This window comes from Cryptomeria japonica, chromosome 11 (genome assembly GCF_030272615.1).
Source record: "Cryptomeria japonica chromosome 11, Sugi_1.0, whole genome shotgun sequence".
NCBI classification, from domain to species: Eukaryota; Viridiplantae; Streptophyta; class Pinopsida; order Cupressales; family Cupressaceae; genus Cryptomeria; species Cryptomeria japonica.
The window spans coordinates 423,454,398-423,479,559 of record NC_081415.1 but is presented as its reverse complement, the minus strand read 5'-3'; positions in this window follow the sequence as shown (position 1 = coordinate 423,479,559).

Below are 25,162 nucleotides of genomic sequence, written 5' to 3'. Positions count from 1 at the left end.
TGCCTGAAAAAATGCACGAAGTGGCAAGCCAGGTCGGGCCCCAAAGTGGGTCCGACTAAAAAAAAAAATTTGTTTTCATGCAACTGACCCCTAGAATTCTTGACGGACCTCAAACATACCTCTGAAAATGATCGGCATCGTTTTCGGATCATTAATGCGCATTTTACAACCTTCAGGCAATTACACCACAATTTTCGCATTTAATCGCGAAGACGTAATTTTCAAACCTGTCAAAACACCTTTCTCGAGCTCGCCATCTGACAGGCATGTACTTTGATATACAAGGATGACATCTACCAAATGGTTTCTCAAGACGAGTCCCGAGCGAAGAGATATTAATTTCCGAAAATGGCCAACTGGCTTTGTCGACACTGCGGACCTGATAAAGTCAATGTTCTGGCAACACATGATGCCTTTCTCAAAAATATCAAACGACCTCCGTGGGTCCTCAAATTTGAAACATAGGTACCTTAAAGTACATATTAAATCTTTTAATTCTCAATTTGATCACTAGACTTATAGGATGCAAACGACGCGCTCACCAAAACGGCTACATTAACTGATATAACACTGGAGTGCGGATAACTGAATTTGATGGCAAAATGAGCTCTTTTGAAAACCGATCAAACGGATTGGTAGAGCCTTGAAATTTTAAACTTAGCTCACCATTTATACCAACATTATCCCGGAACAAACATTCTGACATGACGCTCACCAGGACATTTTTACACTTGTGCAAACATCACAAACTACAAACGGATTGAGCTTTGAAAACTGAGCAAACGGATTCATAAGGACTTGAAATTTTGTATGTTGACTCACATTTATGCATACAATTGAATCCATTTTTAAATTATCCATGATGATAAATAGGGCAAAAGATGTAATCGCTCAAAGGATGCTACTCAATAAAATATGCATTTGTGCCTAAAATGCACTTCCAGCTCACCCCTCAAACTGGGTACCTCATAAACTCATCCAAATTGAATTCTGAAAGTTGCACATCACTTAATAGGTCAAATGAAAGGTGTGGGACATGAATCCAGAGCCTTACCCTCAGAAAATCAACTGGCTCCATTTTCCCTCTCTCCAACTAGGCCATTCAAACTGACTTATTTTAATCATTCGGAAATGTAGGGCAAATTTTTGAAATGGGCCTATAAACTTGACTTAGTTTTAATTAGTCCCAATAGGTGGTACACCAAGTTCGAGGAATTTCCAACGCCAAACATGTCTACATGAGATCTTACCGTGCTAGAACATGGGATTTAATTGAAATCTTCGATGCTTTCAATATCTAGAGCATCCCTTGAAAAATAAATGACCCTGTCATGGATTTTCTCACCAATTCCCAAGCGGTCTATGTGGTCTTCTGGCCGGCTATCCTTGATAATGATACCCACTGGCAAGTCTTTGAAAGTGATGAGTAGATTGCACTGTTCATTCAAAACTCAGGGGAGTTTGCAGATCAGATGCAACCTAAGGTGAAGGAGGCTTACGGACAGAGATCCAATAAACTCCCTAATGGTCTAATCACCCTAGAGAATTTGTTCGACCATGATGATGCCAAAAAAGATATGCGAAAGCTTATGACCAATAAAGGAGATTATACCGAAATGTCGGTAGGAGATGAGAGAGTGCTCAAAGTAGAAAAAAATGTTTCTCTGGAAGACAAAAGGCGCTTGACCCGGTATTGTGATGAATACGTGGGTGTCTAGGCATGGTCCTACAAAGAATTGAAAGGCAATGACCCCAACATCATTCATCATACCATCAAACTCACCGATGGAGCTAAGCCAATCTGATAGAAGCAAAGATCGGTCAACCTGAAAAATTGAGTCCGTCATGGCCTAGGAGCTGAGGAAGATGATTGAATCAAAGATCATCTACCCCATTAAGCATAGTATGTGGGTGTCTAATTTGGTTCCCATGAGGAAAAAGAATGGAGACATCTGACTTTGTGTGGATTTTAGAGACTTAAACCAAGCTTCTCTCAAAGATCACTACCCCTTGCCGTCAATGAAACAATTGTTGAGCACGGTGGTAGGATCACAAATGTTCTCTATGCTTGATGGTTTCTTAGGTTATAACCAAGTCTTTTTGAAGCCCAAAGACCAACACAAGACGACTTTCACCACCAAGTGGGGAATATTCGTCTACCAAAAAATGCCTTTTGGGTTGTCAAATGCTGGCGCAACCTTCCAAAGAGGTATGGATTTGTCTTTTAAAGAGCTTATCAAAAAAATCATCCTGATATACTTAGATGATTTAACAGTGTTTTCTAAACACCGAGAAGATCATTTCGATCACCTCGAGCTGGTTTTCCAAAAGTGCCTTGAGTTTGGGATCTCTTTGACCCCAAAGAAGTGTATCTTTGGCGTCCCTCAAGGTAAGCTACTAGGACATATAGTGTCCAAGGAAGGCATCTCCATCGACCCTGATTGAGTCAAAGCAATAAAAGAACTCCCCCTTCCGGTCAATAAGGAGGGAGTTCAGTCTTTCCTAGGAAAGGTCAACTTTGTTAGACGCTTTATTTCCGATTTTGCCAGAATGATAAGGGCCATCACCCTGATGCTCATGAAGGAGACACATTTCAAATGGACTCTCGAAGCCAAAGAAGCCTTTGACAAAATCAAATATGCCATATGTTTAGCCCCCATGTTATCTAACCTGTATATGTCAAAAGACTTCATAATGTATGTTTTTTCTGGTCATTATAGCATTGCTATGGTCCTGACCTAGAAAGACGCGGAAAAGGGGAGCGAGCATCCTATAGCCTTCCATTCAAAAAATCTCAAGGAATATGAGGCTAAATATAACTTCATCGAAAAGCAAGCTCTGGCCGTAGTCAAGGGCCTAAAAAAATTTAGACACTTCATTGCCTGCAACAAGACTACCGTGTATGTGGCTCATCCTGCGGTCCGAGAATACATCATGGAAGGTGACATCACCGAAAAGAGGGCTAATTGGATCACTAAGATCCTGGAATATGATGTTGATGTTAGGCCAACCAAAATAATTCACGGCAAAGGTTTGTGTGAATATATAGTTCAGGAGTGTGAACCCTGAGAAGGCGAGGTGGCCACAGAGGAAGTCGTGATGGTTTCCTCCGAGCCCCCAAATACATGCTAGATGGAGGCCCGAAAGCATTTCATGAAGATGGGAAATTTTCCCAAAGGCCTCCCTCCTGAAAAGAAGATGTTCTATAGACTTCTAAACAATGGCTTCCGCTTGGTGGATGGTATACTTTTCAAAAGGAATTTTCATGGGGTCCTGCTCTGCTGCGTAGATCAATGCCAAGCTGATAAGATCCTACATGAATTCCACTATGACTCATCAGGAGGTCACTTCTTGGCACAAACAACTATCATCAAGATCACTCGTGCCAGATATTTTTGGCCTTCCATGTTCAAAGATGTGCATGCTTTGGTAAGAGAATGTAAGGAGTGCCAGTATTACACTGGGAGGGGTAAAAGGGCAATAATGCCGCTCAGACCCATTATGGTGGAAGAGCCTTTTGCCTAATGGGGACTTGACTTTATAGGAATGATCAACCCCCCAAGCTCGGATAGACACAAGTGGATCCTAACTGCTACTGATTACTTCACCAGATGGTCTGAAGCCATCCCTTTAAAGAATTCATCAAAAAGTGAGGTTCTGGCATTCCTGGAGGATCTGGTTTGCTGATATGGTCCACTGAAGACCATTATATCAAACAATGAGCCTACCTTCACCGGCTCGCGAATCACCCAATTTTCCCTCAGCAAAGGTATCTATCTCAAAACCTCCTCTAACTACTACCCATAAGGGAATGGGCTCACCGAGACCACTAATAAGAATCTTATTAGACTCATCAAGAGGATAGGCTCAGAGTATAAGAGGGAATGGCACCACCACTTGAGGAGTGCGTTGTGGGTTGATTGGATAATATCCAAGTAGGTCTTGAAAAACTCCCCATACAAGTTGGTCTACAATAAGGATGCATTGTTTCCCATCTCCTTAGAAATTCCAGCCCTACAATTACTCAAGTCTATCGAAGTAGAAGAAAATGGTCCCATGGATGTGAGGTTGGCAAAGATTATGGAACTAGAAGAACCTAGAGAAACAACTTTCGCATCTCTCCAAAACCGGCAGCAAACCATCAAGAGGTGGTTTGATAGCAAAAAGAGTTCTAATCCAATTTTTAGACCAGGCAACCTTGTGCTGAAATATAATGAAAGAGCGGCCAAGCCCGATCAACACACTAAATTTGATGGCTTGTGGGAGGGGCCTTTCTGCATTATAAACTACAAGGGTTTCAATTCCTTCGACCTTGAGGATATGTAGGGAGACTCTCTCCAGATCTCGGTCAACAGGTTCCACCTCAAACCATTTCATTAAGGATTTTCCTCTCTAAATGTATATAATGTAAATAGTGTTTTGCGTGCCTTATTTATTTTAATTATTCTCAGTCTTTTTCTAAGCAAAGCAATTCAAATCACAAGATATGCCATGATTAAGCAAAACGGAAAAAACTATCATATTACAAATATTTTGTTTTTCTTTTAAAATTCATAGGCGGACATCCAGTCCCTTTTTACAAAAAGAAACATGATGAAGCACTCCAAGATGAGCTGCCACCTTCTCACTAATCCTCCAGGTGTCTTCATCGTCCTCCATCTAAAAAATTTGGGTCCTCACTATCATCTGGAGTGTCCTCTCCCTCTGACCACTCATGGCCATGATTGTCACCAGGAACCTCGACTATAGAGATAACAACTAGATTTGTTTGTATGTGCGACATGAAGACCCATGGAAAGATGTAGTCCCTGAAATTAGAATACCATTCAGTACCATCTGGGATAGGAGTTATCATGTGGACTCATAGGAGGAACTCCACAACAAGGTCCGCGTGAAACTGATGGGAGGACAACATCCTCATCCTCATACCGCGAATAAGCAGGTGCCAAGTTACCTCGTCACCAGAAGTAATAAAGCACCTCAGATCAGATGCTAAGGGAAGGCCCCTGAAGGGGACGTGGTATGCTACGACATCTTGCAGCCCACCTAGATAATCTTGTGAAAAGAATGCCTTGGTGAGCTTCGAGGCCAACAGCCCAGTCGGCCCAGAATCTAGTAGTGAGGCCACGAAGCATGAATAGATGTCTGTGTTTACACGGTACCGGTCTAAATTGTCAATAAAATCTTTGTCGAGCACCCATTTGATAGCAGCAATTATCAGGGGATTCTTTCGCCTTGTCATCATCTACAACCTTCGGTCAGAAATGTTCCCTAGGAAAGCAACCTACGTTTTACTGCTGACAAGTCTAATAGGAGTATCCATCTTCTGAACAAACTCTATTGTTGAAGCTAACATTGTGCAAAAGAATGTCTGAAGAGATGTATTTGTAATGAATTTCAGCTCAAGGTGACAAGTGGTTGAGATGCCAATGCTCTTGAATTCCAACGCTCCTATCATTCTTCATTAATTTGTGCAAGAAAATGAGATTTGATTCAGAATTGGCGATATCCTACCTGGTACCTTGAAGTAGGAGTTGATGAAAACAAATGCCACACGTATGTGTAAGTACATCATGTTTTAAATTGATTTCCATAGGACTGCCTTAGCTTGTGCCAGCCCCGCTGTCTACCAATTTTCTTAAGGAGGAGATCCATCCGGATAAGTTTTTCATCTCAAGTGGTTTAAATCAGTGGCGGGCTAAATAAGTGCTCTCTTGGGAAGCAAAAATGGTGGCGCTCTTCCTTGTCAGAGTTAAGTACAACTGCAAAGTGAGTTGGCATACATGTAAACAAATGCTTGCCATTAAGCGTCCCATTTCATGAAAAATCTAGGCACGCAGTGCATTAAAGGAATGAGGTTTCCCTTTTTCCATCTTATTTCTCTTTTGTAACCTAAGTGTTCAGTGTTCTTTTGAATTCTAAAAGGTTGGTGGAGAAAGGCCCTTAAGCAGAAGATGGAAGTCGAAGCCACATCCTCGAGCTCTGCTCATGGGGGACTATAGGTGGATGTTTTTGGGGATTTCTCCTACTCATCACATGCTATTCCCCCCAAGGCAGAATACCCAAGAACCAAAGTAAATATGAATACAACCACCCACAATACTTCCATTGTGCTTGATTCTTTCAAAAATGTCTTTGAGTCTGAAATCCACAAGTAGCCCAAGAACCTCAGGGAGGCTGCATGCAATAAAATGCTCCACCACAGGGCGGAACCACAATCAATGGCGACTTGGTTCTGGAGTAGTGGCATGTCTTAATTTGTGGTCCCTTGGGTTCCACACTATCTAGAGCTCGTAGCAGTCTGCACCGATAGGTTCGACCCTGCCTCCTGTTCAATCAGTGGCTCATTTTTTAGAGTAGTGATCTCCCCAAAAGCCATAAGGGCTATGATGTGTTGTCTCATTTTTGAAGGGACATAAGTGTTCTCTAAGATTGCCATGGAGGAATTCTGGGGTATCAAAAGGGATGCCTTGTCTTTTTGCCAGAGTATGCTCAATCGGAGTCTGTCTTCTAGGGTCCTGAGGTTCCCCTTATCTTACAGTGGCTTGAAACACAAGGACCTCAAAGATATCTCCTCTAATCTTGTTTGGTTATGTGGTCATGAGAATGATTGGGACATCATGACTGCGATGATGGGATTTCTTTTCAAATGTAGAAAGTAGAGAGAGTCTTTTCATTCCGACTTCTCGGTTTTTATAGCTAAAGCTATGGTGAAGCAATTGTCAGAGTTTCAGCAGTTGCGGCAGTTCAGATTTACTTCGGTCTTGGTCCATCTTCTCTTGCACCAGAATGAAGCCTTATTCAACCAACACATGCAGTTGGCTACTTGTGATGAGTCAGGAAACAAGATGTCAATGTTAGCCTGGACACCCCTATTACTAGCTTCTTTTGATGCATACCAGTTTTTTGACTATTTCTTGACCCCCGTGTTTAAATGTTTTGGTTCAATTCTTAGCAAACCACTGGCCCATTTCTCTCAGATCCAAATGAACTGGATGCAAAATGAGCACCCTCCCTACGACTGGTTTATAGGTAGTGATTTTTCTTTCGTCCAAGTGCATGGTTTCTGTTGATGGGTGTTTTGACACACTCACCAACAATCAGGTAGTTTATGCAAACACTCATCACCTCTCCTGAAAAGTAATGAGTTTGAAAAACCCACTACTCCAAGGTCTCTATAGTCGGGTCTCGATAGTGATGGATAGCCCAATGGTTGATGTGGTTATACCTATAAAGGGGCCTGCTAGTTAGAACTAAATCTCGCTGGTTACAGATAATTGCACTTCCTCTTTTTTTGTAGTTTATGATTTAAGATTCTCTAGGGAAATAAAATGCGAAGCGTAAAGGGAAATAAGAAAATAACAATGAAGATCAATATAATGAAAATTTAATGAACTACTCAGCCAGTTTCCTCTAACCCAAGCAATTATCAAATATTATCCAAGTTAGCATTCAACAATGGACCTCCAAAAAACCTGCAAAATCATCAATTTCACAAATATATAGAAATAAAATCATCAAAGATATGGACTATCACAGTAGTTCTCATACACCACTGACATGCGCAATATGATTCATAAAATGACAGACAAAAAGATTAAACCACATTGCTAACTCAAAACAATAGACATTACTAGATTACACAGAACAATTTGGTAGAATATAAACGTAGATCAGGCAATCTACAAGCTTCTTTTCATATTAATCTCCATGAATGTATAACAAAAATAACTCAAACTTCTTAACAATCTACAAAATACTCTAAAATCTCTAAGTAGGCCACAAATCATCAATTTGGGACCCTTACAAATGAATTCATCTTCTCAATTTATATAAGTTTTCCATCCTACTATCTAGGAAATAACCTTATTCTAAATTAAGAACTGATCCTAGGAGTTGCAGTTAACTTGCAAGTTTCTGCCTTGATACTTCACTTAACAACTACAAAATGGGGATTGCATGAGCACTACGAAGACCCTGCTTGGTGAGCCATGTTTTTGTAATCATGCAGAATTTCTCTCAAAACTAGAACTTGAGTAGGAGCAGTAATTTTAAAATACAAGAAAAAGTTTTGCTATATTTAGCAATTGTGTGTTTATCTTTTTATTTCTTGATAAAAGCCTTATAATTTTCAACTATACATGCAATTGCTTAGACTGGAGGATTGGCTACATGCTTAATTCTAAATTTATATTTCTTCAAAACCTCATCCACATGTGCTCCTTTCTCCTTTAACTCCTTCATTGTATCTGCAACCTCTTGACACTGAGTAATCAACGGTGTGTATCTATCCATAAGGGCAACATCGAACTAGGTAGCAGGTCCTAGGTTCTGTGCCTCATACACATCCACTGATTCAAAACTTGTTGCTGATCCATTATTCCGGTATCAACTATTCTGAGGCCAAAAGGTCCCAGTATATTCATCACAAAATTCTGATATGACAAAATTTCCCTGAGGAGAGGGTCCCGAATGTTAGTCATCTCCTTGATATATTGCTGATACATCTCTATTTTCAGCTCCAAAATGTATTCATAGGACTATAAGTTTTCATAGCTATCCCTTCCTAAGAGGTCCTCTTTTACTATCACCTCTTCCCCTAACCATAGTATCCTTTTCAAAATTTGGAGTTTTTTATTAAAAGTGTTCTCCTTACGCTCCCATTGTGTGGAGTAGGTTGCCAAGACTCCACCTTCCTATACCACCATATGGAATATTTCTATTGTATTCTGCAGAAACAATCTAATCTTGGCTGCATTTACCTGGGTCCAAGATTTGATAGCAGCACCCACTCGTCTGACCTCTACTAGTGCCTTTACTTCTCCCTTTGGCAGTGATGAGATTGAAGGCAGGTCATTAGTTCTACAAGAATCTAGAGGCTTACTTATTTCTATCAAGAGCTATTTATATTGCCCAAGTTGCACCTTAAGCTCCATGTTTGAGGTGTGCTCCTTTTCCACGCGCCCTCTAATAATACTTGTGGCTAGCTCCAAGGTATCCAACTCTCCCCACTTGTTTTGCTTACCCAAATTTACCTGGGATATTTGATATTTGGGAGAAACCTATCCTTCAACTTCATGTGGTGCCACCACGTCTGCAATCACCTCACTGGAATCTATCTTTGATAAATGATGGATGGTTTTCAACCTTTTAACCTTTGGAGGTTCCTCAATGATTACTTGTTGTAGAGTGACTTCTGGGAGTTCTGCTTTTCTCTTTTTCTTCCCGAAGGTAAACTCCAGCCATTGTGGTATATCTTCATCCTTATCACCTTGATGTGATACAATATCCACAGTTATGACATGAACCTCTGCCTGCTCCTCTGCTTCATCTCTTACTTTGGCTCCCGTTTGCCCAGGATCTTGGAGTGAGGAAATCTGGTGTGCTAAGTTATCTTGGAGATCTTTTTGTTTGTGTAATTACCCTAGCTTGCCACTGACCTCTTCATTGAATGTCATTTCTTCATCACTTGGACCCATCTCTGCTTGCTTGGCTGCTATATCCTTAAGAAGGTCTTCTTGATCTTGGGGAGTTAGGATCAACCTTTCATTCAATACGCCTTCTAGCAGCCATTGTTGCTCAATATCCTCTTCTTCTTGATTGAACTCAGACTCGACATTTCTAACTCTCACCCCTTCAGTGGTGGATGTGAAGCCTTGCACTCTGGGCTGCCCTCCAAATATATTAACTAATGGTGGTGTAGGAGTAGTGGTGCCTGGAGCACTTGTTGTAACTATTGAAGGTGGTTGAGCGGGTATCTCCTCAGTAGCTTCTACATTCTCTTCTCATTCTTGGGTACCCTCTTCTTCGGTATGGCCTATAGCCATCCTTGGTGGGAGAACTTTGGCGAGTGGTACCGCGCCCAGTCCATCGGTCACCCCTAGGTCTGCAGCCTTCTTCAACAATTCAGACTCCCTCATCTTTTCTTAGAGTTTCTTCAACAAGTCCTCAGTGCTTGTCTTCCTCACCTGGGTCAATGGAGGTATTTTGCCTTGAGGCTGACCTTGTCTTTCGAGTGTACTCCTTATGGCCTCTTGACTGAGGTACCCCTGAGGTTGATTCCTTCTATTTTTTTTTCATACGCTGGGCCTTACCCTCTGGCTTAACCATTGTTTAGTTCTATTGATGACTGCCTGGGAGACCTTATCCATATTTGTATCTTCAGCTATAGACCACTTTACTAGGGAGAGGGGCCTGTTATCTATACCTGATTCTCTATAGACTAGATCAAGTAACTCTCCATCATCCCTCAGGTCTTTAGGGAGGTTAGTCTCAATACCAAAATCTCTTACCTGTGGGACGGATAACCTATTATAGTTCTTTTCCATGACCTCAAAACTATCTTGTAAGTTGGCCCAAAAGTCTTCCAAGTTGGGCCTGTGCCCCTCATATGCCTTAGGCATAGCTTTTTTGAGTTTTCTTTATGGATCATAAAACTCCCTAGCATGATCGTATTCCTTCAAGTTTAGATTTTCAAGCTCTTGTTCCGCCAACTTTGCCACTTGTATCATGGAACAGGTAAAGTATCCAATAGACACCAAGAAATCAATTCCTATTTTATGCTTTGATGAGAGCAATGACTGAAGGCCTACAAGTTGCCTTACATATTCTACCAGAATCACCCTATCATTGCAATAATGAGATAGCAGCATTGGGTTCCCTATGAATCCACTAACCCTGATGTAAGTGGAGTGTGGGTTTTGGATGAACCAACATGCCCACTCTCGAATGATAGCCATAGCCTCTGGGCTAATCTGATATCCTACATCCTCTGTCAATTTGACGATTAAACAAAGGCATCATTAACTCTCTTGAAATGCAGCTTAGCATTGGCTAGAGTGAGTTAGGAATAATACTCCCATATCTTCTTCTATCCTTCCTTCTCTCCCAATTGTCCTTCCACCTGTAGACTTGGGAATTTTTCAGCTCTAGCAACTACCCAAATGACATATGATGTGAAGAAGAATTTTTGTGTATGTTGCACCTCTTTCATCTGCTTACAGATATTATTAGAGAGGATCTATGGCCAACCAAAGTATTATTTCCCTATTAAGATAGTGCTCATGAACTGGAACATCCAAGGATGGAAGTGCTTGCAGTCCGGCTTGCCAAAGGCCCTGCTGAGCATAATGATCAAGTCCTTTTGGGGTTCTTTTAAATCTGCCCTTAGGATCTTTGTTGCCTTAAGCCATGTCTTTCTTTATTCCTCTAGCCAATTGGCATTCATGTGCCTCTTACTCGTTGATATTTTGTCATTCCATGCCTTTAAGGCCTCTTCTTCTGTTAGCAGAAACACTTCTTCCCTAGTGGGGATACCAAAGACGAACCCAAGCATATCTGGGGATAAGTCTATAACTATTTTTCCCTATGAATCTATGCACTTTCTAGTCTCTAGATTGAAAAATGGGGAAATGGCCATAATTAATTTTGGTGCCTGCAATGATTGTGGGAATATAGTGGCCTCTACTAGGTCGAATCTCTTGATTCTTCAGTGGAGGGCCTCCAAGCCAAGTTTATTCAATTGAGTTCTAATATCTTCTATTTCTATATGGCCGATTTCAGTGTCTGTAACTCATCTGATTTGATCCTCAAGCTTTGAGACATGGACCTCTCCTTGGTAATGGTACTTCATGGTAGCTAGGAGTCTATCAATTTCCTTGCCTCTTTTGCTGGTAGATGAGTCTATCTAACCATTCGAACTTGCAAGCCAAACACAAATCTTCAATCTCCAAAATTAAGCATAAACTTTCATTTACTTCAGGACTTTGGGGTCCCGGGGTAGGAATAAGGGGAGAAGGCTCAGAACTCCAGGGATCCAGGGTTTCGGGGTGTGGAAATTGAAACACCCAGAACTCTGGGGATCTAGGGTCAAAACTAGGGCACACAAAATGAACGCAAAAATGAAAGAAAAAGAAAATAAAAAGGAAAGGAAAGGAAAGGAAAACCAACTAAGAAAACACAACAAGGGTGAGGAAATCCACCAACCTGGTGAATCGAAGTGCCCTAAAATGCCAAAGGAAGCTCGAAGGTCTGGAAGTTTGCGACTTGGAGCTCGAGAGGAGGAACTATGGATGCACAAATGAACTTTCAAAGTCCATTATCTCTATTTATAACTCCTCGAACTCGTCCATACAAAGGCATTTAAATACAACCTTGGGACTCTGAGGTTTCGAGGTTCCGAGCTCGACAAAAGGAAAAGAACACCCCGCCCCGGAACTTTGGGGGTCCGAGGTTCTGAAGTAGGCAGCCAAGATGACCTCAGGACTTTGGGACTCCAGGGTTCCGAGGTCAACAACAAAAAGACCTCTGGACTGTGAAACTTTGGAGTTCTGAGGTAAAACCAAAAAGGACCTCAGGACTCCGGGACTCTGGAGTTCTGAGGTAAAACCAAAAAGACCTCGGGAATCCGAGACTCCAGAGTTCCAAGGTAAAAACCAAAAAAGAAAAGGGGGCCCACATTTCGACTCAAGGAGACTAATGGGGAAATAGATATGCTAGGCATAACAAATGATGACTATCTGGGAAAAATGACTATAGGCAATTTAGAATTTCAGAATCTCTGGTTAACCCGACACTTAAGGCTATTATCATTCAAAAGGATGTATAAGAGTAAAAGATGAGCAAAGTGGTGAACAAACAACCAAGACAAGAAATAGACATGATTAACTCTTAAGTGTGTGTGTATGATTTATTACTCCATCATTTCAATAATGTAGATAGTCAAAGGAAACTAGGTGTAAGCTACATAGGTGAAGTCATTAACCATGTTTCATGCAAGGTTATCCTAGGCATAGCTTTGCTACCAGTTAGGTATCTATAGCCCCAACAGAGATACCTCTGGCTTCCATCAAACATTGCTCCACTGCCAGCCAGGCGTCCATAGCCCCGGTGGAGGTTACTTGAAACACCCATTTGAGTTGCTTAAGAGGATCATTTCTCTTTTTTTTGAAAACATTAGATACAAAGAATGACTTCTTTTCTTCAATAACCTTTTAAGCAACTTTCAAACATTGAAGTTTGATAATTGGGTTGGAGCCAGGGTGGATAACATGAAACGCCTTGACTTCAGATTTTTCACTTAACAACCAGTTTATCTGTTATCTCACATAACCTTTCTGATGTATCTTAATGTGATGTTAGTGCTGAGTTTACCAAGCTAGCCTTTTCCAAATTGAAAGTCAAAACTCACATCATATTTAAACGATTATAGACTACTTTGAATGATTATAGACAAAGGTTTCAAACTTAACCAATTGACAATGAAATCATAAATAGCAGAGAGTCAAAGTCTCTCAGAATTTGGCAAGGTGTTATACAAAGGATACCTACTTCTTTTTAGAATCTTTAAGAATGAAACATGTATACCCCGACTCAACAAACAAAAGAACAAACAAGCAAAGAAAACAAAAACTAAAGGGAAAACACACAACAAGGCCCCCAACAAAAAACATGAAGCACAACCCAAAAAAAACAACTAACTACTATATACAATAGGTCAAGCTTTATTGAGGATTTAATTGAAGTAGTGCTTGAGGAACCGACCATTGACGGGCAATGGCACCAGTTCTCCAGCCAATGAGCTCAACCTAAAAGTGCTCTCGCCTAGAATTTCAGCTATTTGGTAAGGACCTAGCCACAACCTTTCAAACTTGTGATGTTCACCTTTATTTTCCTTGGCCTTGTCCCATAATAGGACTAGGTCAGAGATCTGAAAAGCTTTCACCTTGGCCCTTTTATCAAACCATCGCTTAACAACGTCTTGATGCTTGGCAAAGTGTTGTAGCATATTAATTCCTTTTTTCATCAAGTCTTAATAAGTTTAAGAGGTGAACCTCTACCTAATCGTCAATGTCAAGTTCTTTCATTAATTGAAGGACCAATATTTGCAAGTTAATTGGGAAAACAGGGGTTTGCCCATAGACAAGGTAATATGGAGAAGTTCCCAAGGTGGTTTTTACTCTAGTTCTATCGGCCTATAAGGCGTATCTCAATTGATTATGCCAATCCCTAGGGTTTTTCTCGAGTAACTTCTTGATGACATCTAGGATGTTCTTGTTCATGGATTTAGCTACCCCATTACCTTGCAGGTAATAGTTGGATGAAAATTTTAATATTACTTTATATAGGTATGACCATTGCATCAACTGTGCAGAAGTAAAAGCAGGACCATTATCACATACCAAAGTGAACGACATACCAAACCTGGTGACAATATGGTCTTCAATAAATTTCAAGACTACCTCAACAGTAGCATTTCGGTATGCAATGGCTTCTGTCCATCAGGTACAATAATCTGTTGTTGTAAGAATAAACTTATGCCCTGCAGAAAAGTTAGGGTTAATAACACCTACAAAATCCAGTGCCCATTGAGCAAAAGGTCTTACCTCGAACATTGGCTGGAGAGGCATAGAAGGATTTCTTTCTCTGGAGGCTACAATTTGGCACATATGGCAATGTCAAACTTGCTCATGAGTATCCTTAAATATGCTAGGCCAATAATATCCAGCTTTCAAGATTTGATGTGCAGTGGCATCTGCTGACCCATGACCAGTACCATATTTCCCATGAAATTCCTCAATCATATTATGGGTTTCTTTATGATCAAGACACCAAAGGTAGATACCCTCATAATTTTTTCTATAGAGTGTCGAATCCTTGATCATATAATTAGCAATCTTGAGCCTTAACGCTTTCCTTTACGTGGTTGTCAATCCCTCAAGACACCTATTATTCAATAATACAAATACCAAATCCACGTACCAAGGGTCCTGAGTGAATGACTTCAATGTATACCATTGGTACTGGATTTGAGGGATGTCGGTTGCCATGGCTTGAGACAATCCTTGGCCTCAGACCAACTTCATTGGATGCATCTCTAAGTCAAATTCTTGCAATATTGCCATCTATTTCCTTCGTCGTTCTCCTAGTTCAGATTGCATGAGTAGTGACTTCACTGCTTGGTCAAGAATGATCGCATACATTTTACTCCTTAGGATGTAATGCCTAAACTTCTTGACTGCTCTTACTAATGCAAAGGCCTATTTTTCAAGAGCATAATATCTAACCTCAACACTTTTGAAAGGAGAGCTCATAAATGCAATAGGCTTCTCATCTCCGGCTTGCCTCTGCGTCAAAATAGCTACTCTTGAGTGTAGCGAAGCAAAATAATATATGTAAAACGACAGTGTGTAATCAGGGATAGTTAGTATAGGAGCTTCAGCAATGGATTTCTTGATCTAGGTGAAAGCCTCTTTTTCTTCAGTTGTCCATTCAACCTTAGCATTCTTCTTCATCATTTCATTCAAGGGCTTCACTATTTCTGCAAACCCAGTAATGAACTTTCTAACAAAATTGATCTTCCCAAAGAAAGATCTCATCTCCTTTTTACTGCCAAGCATTTGTAATTTTAATAAAGCTTCTACCCGATCTGGGTCTATGGATATCCCCTTCTCAGAGATTACGTGGCCAAGTAGCTTTCCTTTAGCCACTCCAAACACACATTTCTTGGGGTTAAGGGAAATCCCATATCTTTGACATCTCTCCAATACCTTTATGAGGTGGTCTAGGTGGTCTTCTCTAGCCTTGGAAAATATCGTCAAATTGTCCATATAAATAATAATGCATTTTCCAATCAGTTCTTTGACAGCTGTATCCATCGCTCGTTGGAAGGTTGCCCCAACATTAATCAATCTGAATGGCATTCTTTTATACGCATACGTTCCCCACTTCATTGTAAATACCGTCTTCATACGATCTTCATAATTTACCAATACCTAGTTATACCCCGAATAACCATCTAGAAACGACATCATTTGGGAACCATTCACTATTTGTAGTACTTCATCCAAAGAAGGGAGTGGGTAATTATCTTTCTTAGAGGCTTTGTTGAGATTGTGAAAGTCTACACAAAGCTGTATTTCTCCATTCTTTTTCCGCACTAGTACCAAATTAGCAACCCAAGTAGAATGTCGTACCGGAAAAATTATCTTAGAGGAAAGTAACTTTTGCACTTCCTTGAAGATCAAGGGTTCTATTAGTGCATTGACCAGACATTGCTTTTGCCTAAATGACTTTATGTTAGGTTTTAGGGGAATCACATGGGTGATAATCATTGTATCAAATGTCTTTAAATCTTCATACCCCCATGCTATTACATCAATGAACTCTTTCAAGATCTGTATCAATTTTTCTCTTTCATTTTGAGTGCAAATCTTCCCAATATAGACAATTCTCTCTTTCCCTTTCGGACCAATATTATAGGGCTCACATTTTCTGGCATCTAAATTTGTTGTTAATCTCTCTTTTACTCTAGGGTCCAGATAAAAAAGTCTCTCTAGGCTGACCATCCCTTTAGGAATAACATTAGTCGATAAATCCAAAATATCCATGTCACCTTCATTGTTAGGATCATCCGATTTGTCTTCCTCATCAATAATTTGATCTTCAAAAGCCCCTGAATTGGCGAGAAAGGCTAAGATGTGGGCATTATCCCAGAAGACTTGAAAATGTTTGATATTGTCAGGTATAGCAGGTGCAGAGATTAATTCCACTGGGAACTTCTTTAAAGGGGATTGGCTTACTGGTTCTAATGTACTAGCAACTACGACCAGCGCATCAGGTATTCCATTTACTTTCCTAGGTACCAGTTGAATATCGAAAGCCTCAAAATCTTCAATCTGATCCCACACTCTATTCTAATACACTACTAACCTTTTGTCATGACATGCATATTGGCTTCGCACTTGTTTAACCACTAACTCAGAATCTCCTTGCACCTTCAAGCACTTTGCCCCTTTCTTATGAGTGAAAAGTAATCCTCTAATTAAGGCTTTGTACTCCGTCATGTTATTAGTACGAGGGAATTGAAGTCGGTAAGAAGCTAAAAGGGTTTTCCCTTTTGTGTTGGTTAACTCTATGCCTGCTCCACTTCCTTGCTTGGATCTTGACCCATCAAACTTTAAAAACCATATTTCATCTTTTGGTCTCTTCATATTCTTCAGCTTAGGGTCAATGATGAGGTTAACACTTGGAGAGGATTGCTTCTTCTGAAGCTCGAGACCTTATGATAATTGAGGTTGTTCAATTTCTAGTTGTATAAACACTTTAGTAGTATTTGGAATAACCTGTTCCGATTGAGGTTGAAGTTTGGATTGTGTTTCTTCTTTCTTAGGCTCTAGAGGAATATCTTCCTCTTCATTTTTAACAATCTTGACCACAAGAACCTCTTGATTGTATTCTTTAGGTAAGGTAGTCTTGTCTACAGGGTCAACAGTCTGGGGCTATAATTTTTCACAATTTAAACCATGGACTTCCTCCATATTGGTGGTATAATCATCTTCTTCATATGGAACCAGACTCATCAACTTCATAATCTCATTCTGACATGGGATACATGAAACTTTTGAGTGCTCCTCATGGTGTATCTGACACCACTTTGGAAGTAGCAACTCTTGTATCTTCATAGTGTTTCCCAATAAGCACATTCCTTGTTGTACTATTGTAGCAAACTCTTTGACCCACCTTTTATATGCAGTCTTGTCGGCTCAAAAAAATTGAAGAGGGTTTGGTGCAAAGAAAGTAAGAATCTCATTGACCCTGTAAACTCCTGAGCTTACTTTAGCAAAGGCCACTTCGTTGAGAGCACCATAGTCCGTGACTAATTTCTTCAATTTAGGCTCACTATCAATTCGGATCTGGTTTCTCACCCCCTTCCATGGAAGCCATAAGTACGTAAAACAAGTTGAGAAATATCCTCCCAATGTCTTGGACAAATCCCTACTGAGGAGCATCCCATATACTTCTAGAATATCCACCACTTGAATGTCAATATAGTGAGATATTTGAGGATCAGTGCCCAACTAGATGTATACATCTTTCAATTCTCCAATGACATTAACCTCTGTTTTGTCTAATTGCACTACCTTACTATTTGCATGTACTGGTTGAAGTCCAAGTTGCTAGCATATAGAGTAGGGCATTACGTTTCTTGAAGCTCCCGAGTCTACCAAACAATTAGGTAAATTCTTCCCACATATCTTCAAACTCAGTAAAAATGGTAGATTTTCTATTGCATCATTACTGACGTTGGCATTGACTTCATTAAATTATGCCATCTTAACCTCATTGCTCTATGATTCTAACATTTCCACCTTTCTAAGGAGAGCCTTCTTCTGTTTGGGGCAATATCTCAATACTTCCTGTTAGTCTCAAATTCTAATTTTCCTCTTATCCCCTATAAGAAAATGAATAACTCTATCTGCATACAAAGAGATCAAGGAAAAAGGAACCTTAGAGTAAATATAACAAGGTTTTGAGAACCTTCTACACTTTGAACTTATCTGAAGTTTAGGTGGGTATAACTTCTGTGAATATCTTCACACTTTAAAACTAAGATCCACAGTAAACCAGTGCTAAAAAACCTGTGGACTTCGTCACCTCAATGGAACTAAAACACTAAAGGAAAAAATTGCATTCATTTTCAGTATTGATCTTCAAGAAAAGATAGAAAGAAATCCTACAATCTGATACTAGTGCCTTATCTAGGCTACAGAGTCACCTAAATCAAGCAGTAATTCTCAAAATGGAACACTCATACACATCTCATCATTTTGGCTTTTATGAATCCTATACGTACCTAACATATATATAGATCCTCTCCCATTCAACTAAAACAATTCATCAAATTCATAGCAACAAACAATAAACTTGCTGATAGAAGTATTTCATGCACATTTAATCCCTCTCTTGAAGAGAAAAGCCAGAAATAACATCTACAAGATTACCTTACAATCTATGTTCAATCGAATAACCCTAGTTTATCCAAATGAAACCAACAAACTAAAGAATGCACACCAAAAGACAAAGGAATTTTAGGCCTAAAAATTTGATTTGTATAATCATATTCATTCCTGAAAAATATTACATAACTCAGAGCAATCTCCTTAAAACTAGAAAAGCTAAGTATATTTTGCCAGAGTTTCTTTACAAAATTCTTGTGATGATTTTTACACTAGTCTCGGTATCCATTTATAACATTATGGATGCATACAAGCTTGGGACATTCCTAAAAAAGTTTGTTACAAACCGCAATACTCTCCTAGAAATAGTTACAAGTCTTTTTCAATATCAACAGCTTCTTCCGTTTGTTGTTCTATTGCAACCTTTTCTATCTGCTCTAGAGTATCTTCTTGTTGTCTGATATATTTATCCTTCCACTCCTAGAACACGTTATCACTTGGCCAAGCAAAGCTGATAACCTTCTATTTCATCCCTTCTAGCCTTTTCCAAGTGACTCTTAACTGCCCAGTTTTTGTTTCTATGAAACCATAATGTGATTTCACCTTTTCAATTTCTTCAATTGTTTGGACAAATAAGGATGTGTCATCAGTGTTAACAATTTGATTAACCCTTTGGGACAAATTGTGGTCCAACTCTTCTAGCCAGGTCTTCTCTTCTTTTAACTGAATTGGACCAACAAAACCCCCTGGAAACAATTCAAATTTGTGATCTGAATACTCTTTTCTATATAGTTTGGCTTTTCTTTTTACACCTGCCCTTTCCTCTGAGAGTATATTCATTTCTTTTATAAACTCACTGGTGGACCTAAGATTATCATTCTCCTTAGCATCTGCATGGGATGAACACATGAGCTCTGACTCCTTACCTCTAGGCATCCATTTATTAAGGATTTGTTCCAAGGTGGCTTCATCATCTCTTAATTTAATCAAAATATTCAGGATCCTTTTCATAGAGATGTATACAATTGAAGCCTTGATTGAATCTGCAAACTTTGAAATTGTGGCTTTCACCTTTTCTTCATACTTGCTTGCAAATAAGACTTGAGCTTGTTTCAACTTTTCCAACTCATATTGGACTGTTTCAGCTGACTGGAAACCAAAAGGCATAGGAGAAGGGGGATATTCTATAATGGGACTAGTAGGTGGAGGTCTTGCTGGAGAGGAAGCTATCATGAGAGTGGAGGATTCACCTAGATGGTGCTGACCTACCAACTGACTCTGAAGTCTAGTAATAATGTTGTCTCTATTGGCTATTCCTTCTTTGGCTTCATTGTAAGCCTTTAAGATGGTTTCCAATTTCAATTGGAGATTTGCCTGCCTCTTTTTCTACTACTGCCACACTGAACTTTGCAGTCTCTAAGACTATGCTTGTAGCTTCCACTACCACTATATCTTGGACTCTCTTTACAATCATGCCTCCTAGGAGACTAGAATCTGATACACTTTTCCTCTTTTTACTCTCATCCTTCTTTAGTGACCACATGACTAGAGCAACATTATCCTTGCTGAAGGTCACTTCTTCCATGGGTTTGGTTTCCTTTCTCACTACTTCAAGAACTAAAGCATCAACTATATCCCATTCAGGGAGGATTAAAACACTAGCCTTAGACACCATCTCTCTTCCCTTCTCAGGAGTAATAGTCTTAAACTCTTCAGTCATTTCTTGCTTTATTTCTTCTTCTACCTGAGTTACATCTTTGAGAGGGTGTTCACTCTTCCTTTTCTCACATCTGACTTTGAATTGTTCCATATTTTGCTTCCACACAAATTGCATGAAATCCCCTATTGTAACAAAATTACTATCAGCCAGGAACTCCTCACTAGCTTGCTTAACAGTAAGGTCCAACTCTTCTCCTTTTAGCTCACCATAAGTCAAGTTCATCTCAGCACTAGGTAGCTCTTCTGGCATCCCTTCTTAGGTCTCCTCATAGGTATAGGCAATCTCACCAAGACTCCCTAACTGTAATAATTGCTCACCCACCACTTGCTCATCTCCTATATAGATAGGGGATTGAGATGGAGAATACTAAGGCTCATCAGTTTCAACTTCCTTTCCCATTCTTTGCCTTTTATGGGAATCTTAGATGTTAATGACATCCTCAATTTCTCTTTTCCCTCTTGAAGTGGAAGGCTCACCTGTCACTGGCATCATCACACTATACTTTGATTTCCTATGCATCACATAATCACCAGGTGGGATAGCCTTAGCAAAGGCAAGTTTAGCTAGGACCAATTTAACATTGTCAGGATCATTTTGCATTATAGCCTCCATTTTTTTTTTCAAGGTTTGTATGAGGTCTTCAAAATAAAGAACCAAGAATTTGATTTTCTCCTCAAAGGGATTGAAACTAGAGTGAGGGTCATAATCGCCATCAAATTGATGAATGAAATCAAGTGCCCTTTTATATGCAACCCACTTCTCCTTCCTCAGTTCCTGCTCATCTAAACTGAATTCATTTCTAATTAAATCTTCAGGGAACTAAAATTGGTGAGGCCTACCTTTACACACTGCCCTCTTTCTAAACATGTCATTGAAAAAATCCTCAGGGTTTGCACATCTTGAAACTGTAGTTGACAACCTATATGGCTTAAAGAATTCTTCAAAATATTTCCAGCCACCTTTGGTGATTACAAAATGATGGGCCATGGTAATGGTTGGGAAAATGGTCCCTTTACCTCTATTTGTCAGTTCTGGCTCTTGTACACCTCCAATTTGCCTCAAAACTTCTACAATCCCTATCTTCAATGGGACCTGATAGGGCAATAGATAAGGATTACCTCTGAAACCATACACTCTAAAAATGATAGAGACAGGGTACAAATACATATCTCCCTAATTGTGAACAATTTTAATACCCTTAGCAAACTCTTTAGGCTTGAGGAATTCCGAGAGAGCCTTAGGAATCCTAGGGTTCTCTTTACACAAAAGAAATCTAATCTTAGATGCAAAGCATATATCAAACTTTAGATAGCTAGCATCCTCTCTATCCTAGGATAAAACAATGCTCCAAAGTTGAACAAACATCTCTTCCTTGTCTTTCAGTTTAACCAAGTCCATTTCCTTAGCAAAATAGTCAACACCTTTTGAAAAAAAACATGTGCATTAAAAGAGAGTACCATCCAAATGGCCTATCCACCTTACCATTCTTTATCCCTACTAGCCCTGCATGAATTGCATCAGTAAGGTATGGGGCATAATCAAATGTTATTACCAGGGAGGGGTTTAGAATTTGTGCAATCATTAGCATGTAATGGGTTGGCATATTTTTCTCAGCATCTTCTCCAAAGATCTGACACAGTGCACAATACATACCCTTAGCTCTCAGAGTAAACAAATTGAGGGAGAATGGTTCCATTGTACTGGGGCCTACAATTTTTAACCCCCTATCTTAACAAAGAATTATTTCAATGGGACACTCCTAAGATGAGCCCTTTGAGAATTATAGACCTAGGCTAATGACTCAAAATCAATAGGTTCCAATAGATTTGAAGCTTCACTAAGCTTAAATAGATTTCTGAATTCATCATCATTTATTTCAATCAGGGCTGATCCCTTCATATTCCTGATACATCGAGCTATAGGGTCATAGTTCTGTGCAATCAGGGTCAACAAATCTACATCCATGAATACACCAAGGACCACAAGCTTCCCCACATCCAATTCCCGTATGCTATTTAAAGGAGCAAGGGAATGTCTCTGACCAAAACCTACTTTGAACAATCCTAAACCTGACATCCCTATTTCTGGATCCCTTAACCAATTACCTTTATCATACAGGCCATCCCCAATTCTTAGATGAGGGTTCTTTGGTACCAACTCTTTAGCTTTGGCCCCGACATTGGTAGACATGGTTAACTGTTCCAGAAAATCATCACATATATTCCTATCCTGGTAATTCACTTTTCCTGTCAACTCCCTTCTTGGTGCCATCTTGACAATTCAACTATATCAATTGAAACTTGCACAGACTTCTAATGAAATAATTCTCACAGTAATGATTGAATGTAGACTAGAATTATCAAGAAAAGAGCACAAAAATGTGTTATTCGCCTGGAGAAAACTACTCTACACCAAATACAATAGACTTCAATGAAATGATGCTAAAATTCAAGTTGGTGTGGACTCTAATACGGAAAGTTGGCATTGAATTTTAGAAATTAATCCCTCATGCAATGGCCATCACCTTAGAAATGAATTCACAAATCAAATTCAAAAATGGGCTCCAATGGATCATAAATTCTTTGAGTATTTTCTCTATTTTGTTGTTTCGCTATTTTGCGGGCCTTAAACTCTCTGCATCTTTCTTTTGTGAAACAATGACAACCGTTGGATCATGGGAACTTGTGCTGCTTTTACTCTATCTGGTCTTTCTGTGTTAGTGATGGGCCCTACCTTCTTTTCACTACTTTGTGGGCCTTAAATCTTGTGCAATTTTCTTTCACGAAGCAACACCAACCATTAGATCATGATCTACCTGCCTGATCTTTATCTCCAACAATGACCATCAATCTCATTAACTAACCACGCATCACCTTGACGGCTAACAGTTTTCGCCATTTCACAGAGACTAAATTGCAAGCATCTTCGAGCCATGAAACAATGACAACCGTTGGATCAACCATGAGATGAATACCTTTTAACATGCTTTAGACCCTTCAAGTGGGCCCTTTATCTCATCACCGATTAACAAACACCATGTGGCAGTTGGCCATTTGCTCAAGAAGTTCCATCGGGTTCCATTTTGAAACTGCCATGTGTTTTACTTCACTATTTTCCACATAACTATTGGTTGACGAAAGGCGGGCCCTCATTGTACCCTTCAGAGCCACACACACTTGACAGGTCACTCTTACACTCCATGGAACAAACCATCTATCCTACCATGTCATGCCTTCGTGTCTGCCACCTGGACCTACCACTAGACTGCCAGCTAAGCGCCATCGGACTTGCCACCTGTCTTTCACCATTTCGTGATTACTAATCTCTACTTTACTTAGGCCACGAATCCACGATAACCATCTAATTAAATCATACTTAATCAATCTTTAACTTTATGACCTTCCTGTCCTTTGGGCCCACCAACTTTTCGCCATTTTGTAGAGCTTAAAACTCAGGTTACTTATCTTCATGAAGTAGTGATATCTGTTGGATCTTAGGAACTTGCTCGTTGGTTACCCTTGCTACGACCACCTTGCCCGAGCCCACCACCTTTTCACTACTTCATGAAAGGTAGAACACATGCATATTTTGGCCACGAATCAACACAAGTCGTTGATCCTTTCTAAAATGATCATCCTTTAACCAAAGAAGTTGCTTGCCTCTGAGACCCGCCACGTGTTTTCTTTGTTTCGCATAACTTATTTCATGTGCATCTCGGGCTAGTGAATCAATGCAAGCCATTAGATTTAAAAGAAGATGCAGTCCTTTTATCTGACGGTCAATCCATTTGGTCTGGCCTGCCAAGCATTTTCGCTACTTCGCGAAACTTAACTTGTCGGCATCTCTGCTTAATGAAACAATGACAACCGTAGGATTAACAATGAGTTGCACAATAATTAAGGGCCCCGACAACATTAAACAGGATAAAGGTAAAGGAACACAGATTTAAAATATTTAAGGGACTGCCTAGGGAAATAACTAATGGGGGGACACTTTTCACGATAGACCGACCCTTCTTTAAGTGGTAAAAGTAACTCAGAAATAGAACATAAGGGTTTTTTGCAAACACAGGATAGATTACAACTCGAGAACCTTAAACCCTCTTCTGACCCAAGAAAATTAGAGGCAACAAGGCCATATTAGACACATTTTTATGCAGAGTCCTAGCCAATTAAGGAACAAGAATATCCAATTTTAAACAATGACAACACTTCCATTAAGGACATAGTAGTGGCAGTCCTTTCCATCTCCGTAGTAACATCAAATGATCCTTTCAAAACATAATCTTGCCCTTGAGTTTGTCTAGGGCATGTTCCTTGGAAAGCTTGAGGAGGATGAGCATTGTTGCTTGCATTAGCGTCCGAAGGTACAAACCCGCCTGTCGAGGGAGGTGGCTCTGTTAATGGAGCCTTGCCTTGACTCCTAAGATTGTAATTGTTCTTGGTCTGAAAGGCCTGAGCATCGTATACACATGGTTCATCGTCAGCTTCAGCCTGAAATTCTTTACACAGGAAAGTATCAACCAGCATGGTAGTATTAACTTTATCAGGTTCATCATTGGAACAATCCTTGGGTTGAGAGTTAGCTTGAGCAATTCTTATGATTTTCTCGAACTGAGCATAATTAACCTCAAAATGGGCAGCTGTGTCATGTAACTTGCACTAATTTGTTAGTAGATTCATATCAGCAAGGTTAACACTTTGTC